This window comes from Nannospalax galili, unplaced genomic scaffold (assembly GCF_000622305.1).
Source record: "Nannospalax galili isolate Female #2095 unplaced genomic scaffold, S.galili_v1.0 scaffold54, whole genome shotgun sequence".
NCBI lineage: Eukaryota > Metazoa > Chordata > Mammalia > Rodentia > Spalacidae > Nannospalax > Nannospalax galili.
The window spans coordinates 5,055,797-5,071,193 of NW_008341028.1; the positions used below are offsets into that span (position 1 = coordinate 5,055,797).

The 15,397-nt window shown below is 45.8% G+C and overlaps 2 long non-coding RNA genes across 3 annotated transcripts in view; both read left to right on the forward strand.

The window, feature by feature from the left end:
* Positions 1–8,514, forward strand: part of LOC115070918 — an 8,855-nt gene extending 341 nt beyond the window's left edge. Inside the window, exons 2-3 of one of the 2 annotated variants that reach the window (XR_003850020.1) lie at positions 935–1,385; positions 8,475–8,514. This is a non-coding gene — a long non-coding RNA (uncharacterized LOC115070918). Of the gene's footprint in view, positions 1–934; positions 1,386–4,540; positions 4,933–8,474 lie in introns of those variants that run through there. The other variant, XR_003850021.1, reaches the window with a different exon arrangement.
* A 43-nt stretch (positions 8,515–8,557) lies between these two features.
* Positions 8,558–14,488, forward strand: LOC115070931. The gene is made up of 3 exons (XR_003850043.1): positions 8,558–8,588; positions 10,823–11,026; positions 13,599–14,488. It is a non-coding gene; the product is annotated as an uncharacterized LOC115070931 (long non-coding RNA).
* The last annotated feature ends 909 nt before the right edge of the window (positions 14,489–15,397 follow it).

The window sequence follows — 15,397 nt, forward strand, 5'->3', positions numbered from 1 at the left end:
GCCGGAACCGGCCTCCGCTGGGGCCCGGCCAGCCCCTCCCCCGCCCGCGGTCTCCGGGGGAACGCGCAGCCAATCCCCGCCACCCACTGCGGGCTCGCCCCGGCCGGGCCGCGGCTTGCCGGCCTCTGCACTCCAGCCTGTCCCCCTCTCCCCTACCTTGGTCAGCCCTTTCTCTCTGTCTGTCTCTCCGTTTTTCCCTCTCTCCCCATTCCCTTCTCCACCACCAGTTTTTAAACTTTGATGGACTCTCTCTGAGAACTTTTCTTAAAGGAGCCGCGCGGGTTTGGGTGGAGCTGGGGCGGTCCGGCTCTGCATCCCCTGCGCGCGAGGGGCGCGGGCGATGGGGCTCCGCGGGTAGGGGACTCCGTCTCTATCCAGATCCAGGGGTGCCTTCCGGGGTACCTGGCTGACCCCCACATTCCCGCCGGATCCAGGTCCGCGCTCTTCCACGCCCAGCGCGGCGGGAGGCCGGCTTCTGCGGAGGAAGGCGGGGAGGGGGAGGGCGGCCCAACACCTGATCTTTAGCCCAGGCTGCGGGTGGTTTTGCTGAATGACCTTGAGGAAATCACTTTCCCTCTCTAGACTCAGGTTCCAGCCCCGAGGGTGTTAATAGTATGCAAGCTCTTCCAGCCCTCGGTTCCTGGGAGACGGGTGTGGGGACGACCGTGGTTGTTAGCTCGGAGGAGAGGATACCACGAATGGTCTAGAAGGTTCCGTCTCGCAGTCCCCTACGTTACTTTTAAAGTGCTCACCTCTTGCTCTTTTTCGGCTTTAATTCCGAACCCTAAGGCTGGAATGAAGAGCAAGATGACGCCTAGGGCGGGGTCGCGGTGATACCCCTCCACCCCACCCCGGGTGGTGGCGAGTGGAGCGCCTTGGGGTCGAGTCTCCCCAGGCTGGAAATTGCAGACCAAGACCGGCTCCCTCCCTGCAGCTCGTGAAAACCGGCTGGTACCTGGTGTCACTTAGTTAGAGCTGCCGCCCCTACTACCACGCGGAGCCGCCTGAAGACTAGGTTTCTGCCCAGCGCCCGGCGCCTGAGTTCCTTTCTGCTAACTGGGGCATCCTGAAAACAGTCTCCGACTGGCCACCGCAGAGAGGTGAAAGGATGGGCTGGGGTCAGGTGTCCCGCTCATGCTCTGCTGCCCAGACTTGACGCGAGCTTAGCTCCTGTGTTTGGGGTGCGAAGCCACTCTCACAGGCGGTTGACTTGGAAAAACTGGGTTTGCACACTCGAACCATTTAGGATCTCCGACGATAGGCACAGGCTTAGAGCCCTACAGAACTTCCGGTGTGGGACTCTGATGAATACGGTTAACTCCACCAGGCTTGAGAGCTGTGCTGCGGATAATTTATCATCTCCATCTTAATCTGTTCTCTCACAGGTAAGTAAATTGAGGTCTTTACCCGTAACATTCTCATCCTTTGGGGAAATAATTATTGAACCCCTACTGTGGCCTGGGGAGCACTCGGTACTTACTGACAAGACCACGAATTCAGAGTTCCCCTGACCCTATTGCCAACACTTGGTTCACACCCTGTTTTCTGTAAGAAGCCTTGAGAAGTGCTGCATTTCCCCACGGTTTCCAAGATACTTCCAGCCTTGAGCGTCTCCAGGTGGTGCCAATCTTGTGAGCCCTCAGATACCTCTACCACCTCTGTCCCTCCAACAGATCTTTTCATCAGACCCAGGAATTTTCTTCCTCTTTGCTTTGCCAAAGAGGAGTTCCCCTTTCTCCTCCCCCGCCAACGATCCTGCAGTAGCGTCCTGCTGTAGGCAGACTTTTTCCCAGTGGAGAAGCCCAGTCGGCTTTCTAAACTTATTTAGGTAGCCCCTAAATAGTTTATTTGAATTTTTTAAATACTGAGGGGCTCTCATCTCGTACTTCTGATCTCCATTTTATAGATAGAGACGCTGAGGCTCAAAGAAGTGACCTCCATGGGTCACCTTCACTTGCATTTTTCATGACAGGATTCTGGTGATACTTTTTTTAGATTTTATTTTTATTTATGCTTGCTTGTGTTGGGGGCAGTGCACCCATCTCCTGCAGTGACTGGGGAGGCCAGAGTGATTGTCACATCCCCTGGAACTGATGTTATAGACAGTTGTTAGCCTCTGTGTGAATGAAGAGGAACTGAACCAGAGTCCTCTGCAAGAGCAGCCAGTGCTCTTAACCTCTGAGCCATCTCTCAGCCCTTGGTGATACTTTTAAAAGTAATATTTATATTATAATGCTTATAAATGCTCTTTGTTAATACTGAGAAATATGAAAAAAGTTTGGAGAACAATCCAGTCATCTAGTGAGCAAGATTATTTCTTTCTGGGGTTTTTTTTCTATGCAAACTTAAAAAAACAAAATTATGCTCTATTCTGAACACATAACTTACACTTTTTTCTTATGAAAGTTTCTTTAAATTCTTCACTCAACTTTTGTTGTTTTTCCTTTTGTTTTTTGAGACAGGGTCTGTCTTCCTGCATAGCTGATGATAGACTTGAACTCCTGATCCCCCGTCCCCACCTCCCAAGAGCTAGGGTTAGAGGCATGCACTATATTGTGAGCTGTTGCACCTGTCTTCCCTCAAAAGAATTTTTTTAACATTTGTTTATTGGAGTGGAGGGGTTGTATATGTCATGGTGCTCTTAGGGAGGTCAGAGGACAACTTGTGGAAGTTGATTCTTTCCTTTCACTATGTAAGTCCTGGGATTCAAATTCAAGTCACCAGCCTTGGCAGCAAGAACATTTACCTGCTGAGCCACTGGCCAGCCCCTCTTCCCTCAAATTAGAATGATTGGAACTAGAGTAGTACTTGCCTAGCATGCACAAAGCCCTAGGTTCAATCTCTAGCACTATAAAAAATGATTATAAATGATGAGCTAGAGAGATGGCTCAGTGGTTAAAAGCATTAGCTCTCTTTTTTTTGGTCTTTTTGAAGCAGGGTCTCCCTGTAGCCCCAGCTGTCCTGGAACTCACTATTTAGACCAAGCTGGCCTTGAACTCACAGAAATCCACCTGCCTCTGCCTCCCAAGTGCTGGAACTACAGGTGCACCACCACGCCCAGCTAAGCTCTTTTAAAAAAAAAAATTTATTTATTATTTTTATATTATGTGTATGAGTATATTGCCTGCATGTATGTGAGTGCACCCATATCTTGCAGTGCCACAGAAGTCAGAAGAGGGCTTCGGATTCCCCTGGAACTGGAGTTAAGCATGGTTCATAGCCACGATGTGGGTGCTAGGAATCGAACCTGGGTCCTCTGCAAGAGCAGTCAGTGCTCTTAACCTCTGAGCCATCTCTCCAGCCCCACACTAGCTCTTCTTGTAGAAGACCCAGGTTTGAATCCCAGCACCCACATGGTGGCTATGAGCCATCCTTAACTCCAGTTCAGGGGAATCTGAAGCCTTCTGACCTCTGAGGCATTGCACAACACGGGTGCACTTACATACATGCAGAAAAAAAAAATAAATAAATCCTGCCGGGTAGGATGGCGCACACCTTTAATCCCAGCACTCAGGAGGCAGAGGCAGGCAGATGTCTGTGAGTTCAAGGCCAGCTTGGTCTACATAGTAAGTTCCAAAAAAAAAAAAATCCAAAAAAAATTTTTTAATTATAGATACTGGGGCTGGAGAGATGGCTCAGCAGTTAAGAACACTGGCCATCCTTGCAGAAGACCCAGGTTCAAATCCCAGCACCCCATGGCAGCTAACACCTGTCCATAACTCCAGTTCTAGGAGATCCGACGCCCTCTTCTGACCTCGGCCATTGCATGACATGGGTGCACTTACATGCGGGCAGTACTTGCATACACATAAAAATAAATTTAAAAGGGCTGGAGAGATGGCTCAGCGGTTAAGAACACTGCTCTTGCAGAAGACGGGTTCAAATCCCAGCACCCACATGGCAGCTAACAACTGTCTGTAACTCCAGTTCCAGGAGATCCGACAGCCTCTTCTGTCCTCCAAGGGTGTTGCACAACACGGGTACACTTACATACAGGCATAACACTCATACACATAAAAAATAAATATAATGAAATATTTTAAAAATAAAATTTTTTAAAATTATAAATGCTTGCCAGGCGTGGCGGCGCATTCCTTTAATCCTAGCACTCGGGAGGCAGAGGCAGGTGGATCTCTGTGAGTTCAAGGCCAGACTGGTCTACATAGTGAATTCCAGGCCAGCTGGGGCTATTGCGAGACCCTGTCTCAAAAAAGACCAAAAAAAAAAAATTTATATATATATGTATTACATATATGCGCTTTAACCCCCCCCATTATATATTGCCATTATTTATTTAACCTATCTTGTTAAGACATTCACTTATTTTTTTCTTTTGTTGCTTTTATAAGCAACCCTTTATTTTGAGGCAGGGTCTCCCTGTAGCTCCAGCTGGCCTGGAACTCACTATGTAGACCAGGTTGGCCTCCATCTCACTGATAGCCACCTGCTTCTGCCTCTTGAGTGCTGGGATTAAGGGTGTAGGACAACATGTCTGACCATAAGCACCACTTTAAAAAAATTTATGTGTGAATCCATGCAGGTACCCACAGAGACCAAAAGAGGACATCAGATCCACTGGAGCTGGAGTTACAGACAGTTGTGAGCCACCCAGTGTGGATTTTGGAAACTTAACTTGCGTTCTCTGAAAGAACAGCAAGCACTCTTAACTGCTAAACCATCTCTCCAGCCCCATAGACAACATTTTTTATTAAGATTCATGTGTGTATGGGGGGTAGTGCATGCAGATGAATGTGTAGGTATATGTTCCCCTGTTGCATGTGTGTGAGGCCGAAGCAGGGCATTGGGTATCTTCTATTGCTGGGTCTCTCACTGAGTGAGAAGATCTGCTGTTTCAGCTAGACTAGTGAGCTCTTGAGATCTACCTGTCTCTGTGTTCCAAAGCTGGTATTACAGGTTTGCAGCCATGCCTGACTTTTCACATGCATACCTGGCTATTTGAACCCAGGTCCTTATGCTTACAATGAACAAGCACTCTTACCTGGGGAGCCATCTCCCTAGCCCTTCATGAGGATTCTTTTTTTTTTTTTTTTTTTTTTTAATGTGTATGAGTGTTCTTCATGCATATGTGTATATAAGTGCACCTGTGAGTGCTGTGCCAGCGGAGGTTAGAAGAGGGCATCAGATCCCCTGGAACTAGAGTTATGGACAGTTAGCCACTATGTGGGTGCTGGAAACTGAACCTAGGTCCTCCAGAAGAGAAGCCAGTGCTTTTTACTGCTGAACCATCTCTATGGCCCCCTTCATGGGGATTCTTCATATATCAGAAATCTTCCTGTATGTGTAACAGCCCTTAAGCACTTTGGAGGTAACAACTGATTCTTCTTTGTCCCCCCACAGTCCTTCAAAATGCATCCTTTCCTGTTTAATTTCAAAAGCAGGTAGGAAAGTACTATTACTTGACACTGGAAACTTAATCTCTGAATTCATATGTTAATGGTATTTGTTGGTAACCAGTAGTATGCACTCCCAGATGTTCAGAAGATATTGATGCTATGTTCCTGAACTTAGCAGCCTTCAGAACCATGAGCAAAGCGAACCACTTCTTTGTAAAATTATCTAATTTCAGATACTTTGTTACAGCAACACATAATGGGCTAAAACTTTAACTAGGAAAGGATGAAGGTGATTTAGAAATTTAAATTTTTTCCTTGGGAGATTAAAGCAAGAAGATCTTGAGTTTGGCCTAAGAAAGATAGTTTCTAGTAAAAAAATAAATTAAGCAGAGATCTTTTCATATGGAACTCTCAGTGATCTTTTATTCAGAAACTCTCTGGTTTTGTTTTTGTTTGAAATGGGTTTTAAGTTCTGGCATCCATTAAACAGCACTTGCTAAATTTTTACTGACTGTAGAGTCCTTCCCAGGGAACCAAAGGTCACTGAGAGTGCCTCTCTGACCTGCTTCGCTGCATGACACTGGCCTCCCAGAGCCTGTGAGAGGGTACCCTCTCAGCCTGATAAAACTACAGAATTGTTCAGCAGGTGTGGTAGGCTGGCCGTACTAGGCTGTTTCCAAGAAAGGCCAAAGGACTTGAAGGGGTCATCATTGCACTTGACCAGTGTCCAGTGAGGCAAGTGACAGGTCTTTGGGGACTGAGGCATTTTGTGAAATGAGGTGGGACGAGAAGAGGAAGGCAGATTCTGCTCTCACTTCTAAAGGTGTCAGTGCAATTCCTATGCCATCCATTTTTACTCTAGTTTCTGTTTGCTTTTTTCTTGTCTTCCAGAAGAGCCTCTTGTCCATGAGGGGAGGCAGGCACACTCACTCTCTTTAAGGTCTTACCAAGCAGTGTGTATAGGTCACTGCAGATCATAGAATCTGTGTCAAAGGGACTCTAGACAGGATTTAAACCAGTTGACCCCACTCCTACCTGCAGACCAGAATTGCTATTTATTTTCAAATTTTTTAAAGAATATTTATTACTATAGGGCTGGAGAGATGGCTCAGCAGTTAAGAGCACTGACTGCTCTTGCAGAGGACTCAGGTTCGATTCCCAGCACCCACATGGCGGCTGTGAACTGTCCTTAACTCCAGTTCCAGGAGAATCTGAAGCACTCACATACATGCAGGCAATACACTCATACACATAAAATAAAAAAAATTTTTTTAAAGAATATTATTGAGGAAAAGCTAGTCTTCTTAAAGAGAGGAACAATAGAAAGGCTGACTAGACCTCAGTGGATGAACTTGCACTGAGGAACATCTGGGGACATTAACTTGACTCATTAGACCTTAACACAAATGACAGAATGCATGAATTCAGGGTGTGGGGAGGGTGTATGGGATGGTGCCAGTGGGGAAAGGGGGTATAAAGATGATTAAGATGTTCTGCATGAAATACACAAAAATTCAATTAAAAATTTACCAAAAATATCATTGCAAAAATAAATAAAATTTTTCATTTTTTAATTTTATGTATAAGTGTATTCTTGCATATATGTAAGTGTACATGTGTTGTGCAATGCCCATGGAGGTCAGAAAAAGGCATCAGATCCCCTGGAACTGTAGTTAAAGACTGTTGTTAGCCACCATGTGGATGCTGGAATTTGAACCCAGAGCCTCTGCAAAAGTAGCCAGTGCTCTTAACCACTAAGCCATCTCTCCAGTCTGAGAATTGCTATTTTTTTTTAAATTTTATGTGTGTGTGTGTCTGTCTGTCTGTCATACAAGTGCCTGCAATGTGTATTTGGGTGCCCACAGAGGTCAGAAGTAGGCATTGGTTACCCAGAGCTGGAGTTACAGGTGGTTATGAACGTATGCTGGGGCTGCAAACAGAGCTCAAGTCCTCTGGCATAGCGGCAAGCACTCTCTTGACCCCTGAGCCATCTTTCCAGCCCCCAGAACTGCTCTTTGAAAAAGACCAATTCCTGGGGCCTATCCAAGAATACTTCTAAAATGACCGGAGGATGGCTCTTGGAAATTTTCTAGCACCCCAGCAACTGGAACCCTGAATCAACTTCTGTGCCAACACTTGACTGTCCACCAGAAGCTAACCCAGTATCAACCCCAAATTGAAAAATCATAGTTTACCCCATGTTTCTTACTGCTGCACCTTCAGCTGTGGTAAGCTGGGTGATACTAACATTTGTGAAGAAATTTTTGAGCCAGGGTCTCCCTGTAGCCCCAGCTGACCTGGAACTCAGGCTAGCCTTGAAGTCACAGAGATCTATCTGCCTCTGCTTCCCTAGTGCTGAGACTAAAGTTGTGCCATGCCCAGCTAATTGTTGACTTTTTTTCACAGGGTTGCACTATGTGGCCCTGGCCTGGAGCTCAGAGATCTGCCTCTGCCACTCTGGTGCTGGAATTAAAAGCATGCATTACCATGCCCGGCATCCATTGACTTTTTTTTTTTTTTTTTGAGACAGGGTCTCCCTGTAGCCCCAGCTGGCCTGGTACTTGCCAAGTAGACCAGGCTGGCCTTGGTCTCAAAGAGTGTGCCACCACATCCAGTTTTTACGTTGACAGGTTTTTTTAAAATTTTATTTATTTTATGTGTATGCGTGTATTGCCTGCATGTAGGTTAAGTGCATCCGTGTTGTGCAATGTTCGCGCAGGTCAGAAAAGGCTGTCGGATCCCCTGGGACTGGAGTTACGAACCGTTGTTAGCTGCCATGTGAGTGCTGGGATTTGAACCCGTCTTCTGCAAGAACAACCAGTGTTCTTAACTGCTGAGCCATCTCTCTAGGCCCACATTGACTTATTTCTTAAAAATACTGATTTTGCTGGGCGTGGTGGCACACGCCTTTAATCCCAGCACTCAGGAGGCAGAGGCAGGGGGATCTCTGGGAGTTCAAGGCCAGCCTGGTCTACATAGTGAGTTTCAGGACAGCTGGGGCTACAGGGAGACCCTGTCTCAAAAAGACAAAAAAAAAGTAAAAATACTGATTTTTGTGTGTATGAGTGTATTGCTTCCATGTATGTAAGTGCACCCCTGTCAATGTGTCAATGCCTACAGCAGTCAGAAGAGAGCACCGGACTGGAACTGGAAACCAAACCTGGGTCCTCTACAAGAGCATTCTGTGCTCTTAACCGCTGAGCCATCTTTCTAGCCTATGTTGCCTGCATATAGGTAAGTGCGTCCATGTTGTACAATGCCCTCAGAAGACAGAAGAGGCTGTCAGATCCCCTGGAACTGGCAGTTGTTGGCTGCCATGTGGGTGCTAGGATTTAAACCAAGGTCTTCTGCAAGAATAGTCAGTGTTCTTAACCGCTGAGCCATCTCTCCAGCCCCTGTATTGACTTCTTAACACAGTAGTTAAGCATCCAAGTTCGGGGCTAAGATGAACCTGAGCTTGTTATACACCCCCACTCCCCCCGGGACTTTAGGCAAAGGACTAAATTCTGAGCCTGTTTCCTCATCTGTAAAATGGGATAGTACCTACCTCATAGGGTTTGTGTGCAGTCGAATGAGGCACTATGTGTGTAGGAAGTGCAGGCTGTTCTCCAGTTAAACCCCAATCTGTGTTCCTCCATGTATGATGGACATGGGCTCCACAGTGCTGCAGAGTGAACTCATATTCCCTGCCATAGGGTGGCCATCCGCAGACATCAGACCTCTTTCCTACCACCTGACCCTGGATCCAGACACCCTAAAGCATCGACTGCTCTTCTGAACTGTTTGACACTAAAGGGAGAGAAATATTTTGGGAAGGGGATTCTGCCTAGCAGTGCCAGGCCTCTGGCAGGTCCTGTGAGTTTAGGGTATCAGCAACTGCTATCCAGAAAGCAGTGATCCCAGGAGAAGATCATTCCAGAGGCTAAGTAATCTGTGTAATGATACACAGCTGTAACTAGCAGGACTGGAACTTGAACACAGGATTCCATGTGCACCATTCTTGAAACTAGATTGTAGAAAAGGAATTTAATCTGAATTGAGATCTCGAGTCCAACGTGCAGTTTTCCTTCCAGGAGTCATTTAATATTTGCTGATTTCTTATCTAACAACTGTGACCTCCAGTGTTTACAATACACATCCCACTCTGAATATATGCCTTTTTTTTCCCCTCTGTTTTGGGAAGTCAGTATTTTGGTATGTATATGAATGAAAATCACCAGGTAGTACACAAACCATAGACAAAATAATAAACCTTTTAAAACAAAACAAAAGGATTAATTTCATGTTATATGAATTTTACTCAATCTGACAAAGGGGATATTTATCACTCCTCAAACTTTTATCTAAGATCAAGTGCAAAAGGCAAATTAGCCTGCTTTGGTGGTGCACTTGGGAGGTAGGGTCTCTGAGTTTCAGGCTATCCTGATCCACATAGTTCCAGGCCAGCCAGAGCTACATAGACTCTGCCTCAAAACAAAAAAGCAAACTTTAAACAGTAAGTCTTCCCCAACCCCTAGTCCTGTCCTCCAGCAACTCATCTAAGTTCCGAAGATGTTACAAGTATTTGCAGACATTTGTGTGTATAGTTGAGATGTAAGTAGTAACATCCTGTATACATTGACCTTGTTTCTTTTTCTCATCAGAGAACTTGCTGGTGGGTCTGTACCCTGACTAGCAGTCCTGCTACTTCCATTTGGTGGAAGTGTCCTGGTTTATCTAACCTGTCCCTGTTGACATACATTTAGGTTTTCCCCCCAGTTTTTTGCTATTTTAATTTTTTATGTATGTGTATGAGTGTTTTACCTGCACATATGTAAGTGCATCAGTATGTGTAATACCCTTGGAGGCATCAGATCCCCTGGAACTGGAGTTGACAGTTGTTAGCTGCTATATGGGTGCTGGGAACTGAACCCAGGTCCTCAAGCAGCCAGTGCTCTTAACTGAGCCATCTCTACAGCCTCAGTTTTTGCTATTTTTTAAAAAATATTTTTGCCGGTAATGGTGGCACACACCTTTAATCCCAGCACTCAGGAGGCGGGGAGGCAGGTGGATCTCTGTGAATTCAAGGCCAGCCTGGTCTATATAGTGAGTTCCAGGACAGCTGGAGCTACAGGGAGATCCTGTCTCAAAAAGACCAAAAAAAATTTTTTTTTAATTTTATGTGTATGAGTGTATTGCATGTATGTGAGTGCACCCATGTCGTCCAGTGCCGTGGGAGATCAGAAGAGGCTGTCGGATCCCCTGGAACTGGAGTTAAGGACAGTTCGTAGCTGCCATGGGGGTGCTGGGAATTGAACCCGGGTCCTCTGCAAGAGCAGTCAGTACTCAACCACTGAGTCATCTCTCCAGCCCATTTTTTGCTATTTTAAACAAGTCTGCTATCATATTTTGCACAATCCTCTATTATCTCTTGTTCTGTATTACTGAGGTTTGAATTCAGCCGTCTCTGTCTCTCTCTCTCTGTGCAGTGTTGGGGATGAACCTAGGGCACTAGGCAAGCTCTCTGCCACTGAGCTGCACCCCAGCCCCCACATGCTTTTCTGTGTAGAAGTTCTTAGCAGCAGAATTGCTCTGTTACAGAGTATGTATAGCTGCAACGATAAAGCCCAGTGGTTGGCCTCACTTCAAGGAGCTCTGAAGACCATGGCCTGGAAGTTAAAGCACCCTCAGAGGTAAGACCTGCTCTCTTCCTCCTTTCCCCTTTCTAGGCACTTTCTGGCTGCTGGCCTGTAGCACTTCCCAGAGCTTTTGCTGTCTGGCAACCCTGCCCAACCCAGCAGCCTGATTCCCAGTGTTCTCTCTTCTTACCCTGCCTGACTAGTTCTTCCTTCTTTCAATGGAGACTCCCCAGTCTTCCAGTTTGTCCCCAGGACTAGAATTGGGACTGAGGTTCACAGTCAGATATGACCCATTACTGTAATTTCTGTACTCAGGAGACTGAGGAATGAAGATTACAAGTTTGAAGCTAGACTGTGCTACATAGGGAGACACTCTAAAAATATATATATATATATAAATATGATATAAACATACATGTGTATATAGATATGACCTGTTACCACCATAACCAGCAATAGCTGGTCCTAACAAGTATCTTCAAAACAGAAAGCTAAAAGATTACGGACTTGCCATCTGATTCTCATAGTCCATTTTACATAGTAAGTAAGTGAAGCCCAGAAGAGAGGTGTGGCTTAGCAAGTGGGTCATCAGAGTTAGGGAAGGAAGCCGGGCAGATCTAAGAGTTCAAGTCAGTCCTCAGCTATAGCAACATTGAGACAGCTTGGGGCTGCATAAGACTCTCAAACAAAAAGAATTTAGCTGGTCATAAAGATTCACGCCTATAATCCCAGGATTTAAGAGGCTGAGGCAGGTGGATCACTAGCCTGGGCTACAAAGTGAAACTCAAAATCAAAACAACACCTCAGTAGTTAAGAGCATTGGCTGTTCTTGCAGAGGACCTGGGTTTGGTTCCCAGCACTCACATGGTAGTCACAACATAACTCCAATTCCAAAGAATCTGACACCCTTTTTTGGCCTGCATGGGGACTGCATGTACATGGTATACTTAAATACACATAAAATAAAAATGTAAAATAAAAAAATTTACACTGGACAAATGAAAAGATCGGGTGATAGGAACAGATGGGGAGATGAAGTAACAAAGGTCCACTTGGGGGCCTGGAGATAGGGTAAGATCGAACCACAAATCCATAAGGTTGACTTCTCTCCCCTCAGGTAGCTCAGCTTGGGAGCACAGCAGAGGCTCCCTGAAGCTTTGTTGAATGAACAAAAGCATAGTTAAAAGTGAATGAAGAACACAGATAGAAAATTCTTGGCCACAGGCCAGTGAGATGGCTCAGTTGGAAAAGGCATTTACTCCCAAGCCTGGTGATTGAGTTTAGTCTGTGGCACCCACAATGGTGGAAGGAGAGAAAGAACTCAAGTTGTCTTCTCACCTCCACTCTTGGGTTGTGGGAACCCATGCCCCTCCCCCTTCAATAAATGAGTAGATTTAAAAGAGTTTTGGTTTTTTTTTTAATTTTATTTGAGTGTTTTGCCTGCATGTATGTAAATGCACCCATGTTACACAGTGCCCAAGGAGGTCAGAAGAGGGTGTTAGATCCCTTGGAACTGGAGAACTGGAGTTATAGATGATTGGAAGCTACCATGTGGGTGCTAGGAACCAAACCTGCATCCTCTGCAAGAGCAGCCAGTGCTCTTAGTCACTGAGCCATCTCCCCAGCCCCTAAATAAAAAATAAATTCAGTCTTTTTTTTTTGAGACAGGGTTTCCCTGTAGCCCCAACTGGCCTGAAATTCACTATGTAGACCAGGCTGGCCTTGAACTCTCAGAGATCTGCCTGCCCTGCCTCCTGAGTGTTGGGATTAAAGATGTGTGCCACCATGCCCAGCATAAAATTTTTTTAAAAAAGAAAAAAAATAATTGAACAGAGGCAAGCCCCACCACTAGTCATGTGGCCTGGAGACTGTATCATTACCATAAAGATAGCCAGACTTAGAAGATTCTTTAAGTTACAAAACTCCATCTGTCTTATAGCTCCTACACTCAACTCTTGTAGTTGGAGCAGGAAGGCAGCCCTGTGCAATAGCAAAACAAATAGGCATGACTTTGTTCCAAAAAAACTTACACAACCAGACTGTGCACCAACCTGTGCACTTAATGTGCTAGTGACAGTTGCAAGAACCTAAAATTATTAACACCTTTGTCATGAAAGACTGGACATACAGATTGTTCTTTGTCATCTGAATCTTGGACCCCACTGAGACTCAGGTGGTATTTCTATATGCTCACTCCAGAACTCTACAAAGTTCTGTAAGACATGTAAGCATGTGGGCCAGCTACAGAACAGGGTTTAAGAACCTGAGGACTTGTGAACCTCCTTGGATAGGTTCTCCCTGAGGCCTCTTTTGCCTTCAACGGTGACCAGATGTTAGAGATGCTCATAATAGTAGGAAGGTCTGAGAGATGGGACAGGAACTTGGGGCTTCTCTGAGTAGAATGTGAAGGACAGTAGGCTACTCTCCAACCTCTCCTGGAATCTATAAAGTAAATTCTAGATAGCTCACTGGAAACATAGCCCAGTTGGCCCCTGGAGGATTTTTCTCTAATCTGAGTGACTGCAAAGGCAGAGTCCTGCAAGAGACAAGTTATTGGCCCTTCTTTCTAGCTGGAGTGGTGGTACATTCCTTGAGCTCTGCTTAAATTGAGTCATCCCAACTACAGGGATATATGAGACACCTGTTGTCTGCCAGTGACTACCTTGGACCTCACCAGTGAGAATCTTAAACACCAAGAACTATGCCCAAGGGGAAGGAAAGCCACTGACAGCCTTCAGCTCACCCTACTGGAAAAGCTGTGGGAGACCATGACCCTGGAGCTGACCCCTGAAGATAGGTAGTTGATATATTCTAGGTAGAGGTGGGATGTGTGGGGAAACTGAGAGTCTAGGGCCTGGTTTGGCTGGACTTTCAAGGGAACAGAGAGGAGTTCTAGGAGCAAAGCATGAGAAACTGGATCCAGGTCCTGGTGGGAGTTGGACCAAGAGGCATCAAGCCACAACAACTGTAGGTGCTGATGTATTGAGAGTTGGACAGAAACAGGACTTGCCAAGCTTTGTAGGAAGAAAATTGAGAAGAGCCTGGGCAGAAGGCATTGGTGGTAGAACTGAGGAAAACGGAGATCATTTTGGACCTGCTGGGTGTTTGAATCTGGTAGGAAATCTGCCTCTGATACAGGTAGAAATGGGAAACTGGATGTGTGGATTCAGGTAGAAGACTACCCAACATGGCCACTCACACCTGTAATTTCAGCACTGGAGAGGATGGAGCAGTATTTTCATGAGTTTGAGGCCACCACAGATTACATAGTGTGTTCCAGTCCAGCCTAGAGGTACGGTATGAGAAACCAGGGCCAGCGAGATGGCTCAATGGGTAAAAGTGCTTGTCATCAAGCCAAAGGGTATGAGTTTGACCCCCCCAGAACCTACATGGTGGAGGTGAGAATTAAGTCCTGCAAGTTGCCTTTTGATCTCCATATGTGTCCTGTGGTGGTTTGAATGAGAATGTCCCCTATAGGCTCCCTATATTTGGACATTTTGTCCCCTGGTGGTGGTGGTGTTTTGGGAAGCTTTAGGAGGTGTGGCCATGCCACAGGAAACAAGTCACTGGGGGTGGACTTTGAAAGTTCTTAAGCTTTGCCTAATTTCCCACTGTTCTCTGCTTCCTGTGCCTGCTTGAAGATGTGATCACTAGGCTTTCTGTTCTACCACCTTGCCTCCCCGCCATTATGGAATTGTTTTTTTTTAGGTTTTTTGTTTTGTCCTTTTGAGACAGAGTCTCCCTGTAGCCCCAGATGTCCTGGAACTCGCTATGTAGACCAGGCTGGCCTCAAACTCACAAAGATCCACCTGTCTCTGTCTCCCAAGTGCTAGGATTAAAGGGTGTACCACCATGCCTGGCATTATGGAGTCTTAACTCTAAATCATAAGCCAAACAAATTCTTCCTTCTATAAGTTCCTTTGATCATAGTGTTTTATCACAACAAGAGAAAAGTAACTGATACATGCACTAGCAAATATACACACACACACAATTGTAATTTTAACTGTGGAAATTTAAAAAAATTTTATTTATGTATATGTGTGTATTGCCTGTATGTAGGTAAGTGCACCTGTGTCATGCAGTGCCTGCGGAGGACAGAAGAGGCTGTCGGATTCCCCTGGAACTGGAGTTAAGGACGGTTCGTAGCCGCCAATGTGGGTGGTGGGAATCGAACCCAGGTCCTCTGCAAGAGCAGTCAGTGTTCTTAACTGCTGAGCCATCTCTCCAGCCCCACAATTGAGATTTTTGCAAAAAAAACCTGAGGAATCATGGCTTAGGTATACTGCTGCAAGGCAGAGGCAGGTGGATCTCTGTGAGTTCAAGGCCAGCCTGGTCTACATAGTGAGTTCCAGGACAGCTGGGGCTTACAAGGAGACCCTGCTTTCAAAAAGACCAAAAAAAAACAAAAAACAAAAACAGGTG